This window comes from Argentina silus, assembly GCF_951799395.1.
Source record: "Argentina silus genome assembly, chromosome: 12".
Classification (NCBI taxonomy): Eukaryota; Metazoa; Chordata; class Actinopteri; order Argentiniformes; family Argentinidae; genus Argentina; species Argentina silus.
The window spans coordinates 577,883-581,356 of NC_139666.1; positions in this window are offsets into that span (position 1 = coordinate 577,883).

Below are 3,474 nucleotides of genomic sequence, written 5' to 3' on the forward strand. Positions count from 1 at the left end.
TCCACACGGAGCCATGACCACCCACTCCACACAGAGCCTTGACCACCCACTCCACACGGAGCCTTGACCACCCACTCCACACGGAGCCATGACCACCCACTCCACACGGAGCCAAGGTTGCTGTACGGCTCTATAGGACCGTATGTTAAAGATGAGGATGGATCATAGGCTCCTCTTAGCATAGCTCCTTAGCATAGCTCCTTAGCATAGCTCCTTAGCATAGCTCCTTAGCCGAGGTCCTTAGCCTACCTCCTTAGCCGAGCTCCTTAGCCTAGCTCCTTAGCCGAGGTCCTTAGCCGAGGTCCTTAGCCTAGCTCCTTAGCATAGCTCCTTAGCATAGCTGGCAGCACAGCTATAGAACACAGCTTCTATTCATGTTCTCTCTATCAGAACTCTGTAGTGGAGTCAGGACCTCCAAGCGGTCGGTGTTTAACCCACCAACTGCCAAAGAGTTCCAGAACACTCACCACCCAGAGTGCCAAGTGTTCTATGTGATGTTTACCTAGCAACAACACTTTGATGTTCTGGGCGACTTTATTCACCCTCGGCACTGAATGAGTTAACACCGGACAGTGGGGGACCCCAGTGAGGCCCCCAGACACGGAGCGACCCGGGCCAGATGGCTTCAGGCTGGGCTGGATCAGAAGAACCGCTGGACGTCACTGACATTGGGTTCCGTGGGAAAGACTGAGGGCCGGGACAAAGGCATGTTGTTAGTGACACTTGACGATCCCGCCATGAATAGTGTCCCTCCCTGTTACAGACACGTGAATGGTTAAGGCCTGAAGCCCGAGGCCAGGGCTGACGGTCAGGTGACAAGGTCCTAATCCTATTGATATGGAAATAATCCAAGGGGGATTGACCCCCGACCCCCCTTTTAAAAAGAAAATTGGTAAAAAGGGAAATCCTGCATCAAAAGACCGTCTTTTGTGCCTAAATCCAATAAGAGTTGTTTGAGTAATCTATTAGGAGGTTCACACACAGACATCAACAAAAGAGCCTGAAGGAAGAGTTGAACACTGTTGTGTGTCAAGACTGGGGTCCATTTGAATTCTTATTCAGTCAATGCAAAGAAGCGAAACTAAAATTAAATTAGTGATTTCAAAATGGCCCTTTGTTTTCCCATGGTGATATTTAGAATTAGATTTCAGATTCACCTCTTGGCCTGTGAATGGATCCTGCCCAGCGTCCGGAGAGCCCAGCGGTCGTCGTGTCCAAGCAGTGACTAAGCCAGGCTGTGGAGTTGGAACAGCCGTCTGGAGAGCAGAGTTTATTTACGTCTGTGACCGTGGTTGATGACATTGACCTGGGCTGACCTCCTTCACTCCCAATAACGCCTGGGTTAGTGAGCTAGCGGGTTAGTGGGCTAACGGGTTAGTGGGCTAATGGGCTAGTGGGCTAACGGGTTAGTGGGCTAACGGGTTAGTGGGTTAGCGGGCTAGCAGGTTAGCAGTTTAGCGTCGCGCTGCTAATGGTGTTTAGCGGTGGTGAGGTCGCTGTGACATCAGAACACCTGGTTGTTGATGCTGACCCCGTACTTACACTAATGGTGGACTTAAGGCGTATTTGTGTCAAAGATATTTAGAAAAAGATGATGAAATCTACCATTTTTAATGATGATATCTTTGGGAGCATTTGAACCCGGCTTAGCTTTGGATTCTTTTTTTCTGTGAGGTGATTTTGAGTGAATTAGCATTCAAGTGAACAACATCGCGCCCACGCCTCATCACAAGTCTGGATTTGATAACGCGGAACCCGCCTCGCCCCCCTTCACCCCCCCCCCCCCCCCCCCCCCCTTCACCCCGCCTCGTCCCCCTTCACCCCCCACCCCGCCTCGTCCCCCTTCACCCCCACCCCGCCTCCCTTCACCCCGCCTACTGCCTGGAAGGTGACTAATATAAGCGGTAGTTCTCCTGAAGAACTTCCTCCGTGATGCGGTTGTCTCTGGTGAAGAACTTCCTCCGTGATGCGGTTGTCTCTGGCGTGGGAGCTCAGAGTTGACACCTCCTATTCAGTCAGGAGTGATTTAACATTGACTGCTGTTCCTTCTGAATCCCCTGTCTCCACCGTACAGAGGTCTCCCAGAGGGGGGTCCTAACTAGCCATCACACACACACACACATCACACACATCACACACATCACACACACACACCCCATCAGTGCTCCAGTCAGCAGCTATGATGACCGACACAAAAGGAACCAGAGGTTGAACAGAGCCAGATAATGACCACCAGCAGGAGCCTTTGATTGTGTGTGTGTGTGTGTGTGTGTGTGTGTGTGTGTGTGTGTGTGTGTGTGTGAGATGTGGACATGACTTTGATGCAAATGTCAGCTCACCTCTGTGTCTGACTCCTGGCTCAATCGCCCTCTTCCTGAGAGCGAGGGAGAAGAAAGGGAAGGAAAGAAGGAAAGACAGAAAGGAGGGAGGAAGTATGAATGAGCAATCAGGGACCGGCTGAGAGGCAGATGCCTCCATTAGAACGCGGTAATAAGGCCTCATTACCGCCCTATGGAAGCCCATTGTCTGCTTCTGGAGTCAGCCTGCCCATTCAGCCTGTCGGTCTGAGCACTGAGGGGTCCAGACCCAGCTCCAGGTTAATCACTATGTCCCCCTGAGACACACACACACACACACACACACACATGCCAACATAATGTACAGTACACAGACACACACACAGGGAGAGGAGGAGGAGAGAGGGAGGAGTAGAGGGAAAGGGGGAGAGGTAGAGGAGGAGGAGAGGGAGAGGGAGAGGGAGAGGCAGGGGAATATGGAACGGTTTCTCTGCCTGTTGGTTCTCCTGTGGTGAATGACTGTGGAGGCTATTTGTGTTTGTATGAGAAATAAGACAGACCTTTTCTCTCTCTACTTCCTCCCGTACCGCGCGCGCGCGCGTGTGTGTGAGAGTGTGATTTATGAGGAGTTTACCCTCCTTCCTTTACCACTCGTTATAAATAATAATAACATCTGTAATGTACAACAAACACTGGTGCTCCATCTGCAGCTGTGGTCTTCTACTGTACACACACACCACACACACACACACCACTCTGTGTTAGAGGACCAGCGAGTCTGTGAACCTTCTGTTCCTGACACACAAGATTGTGGTACTAATAATATGAGAGGGAGAGGGAGAGAGAGAGAGGTGGTCTAGTGTTGCTGTTGCAATAACAGTCCATCTGCTCCTTGTGTTTCCATATGTGTGTGTGTGTGTGTTGCTACCGGCTGCCTGAGGGTCTTTATCTTTTGGGTTCCGTCCGTATCTCTCGAAACACAACTAACTAAAAGAAAGTTTGGTGTTTGGATAACAATCGTACCGTAACCAACCTCTGACGACCACGGTCCACATTGTTTCAGCTCCGGTGGGAAGGGAACGCTCTTGGGTTGGAGAGAGAGTTTTATCTTCCTCCCTCATGGCTCCATCGTCCTCCCTCACGTCCCCTTGAACTCTTCACCCACTCCTCCGCTGCT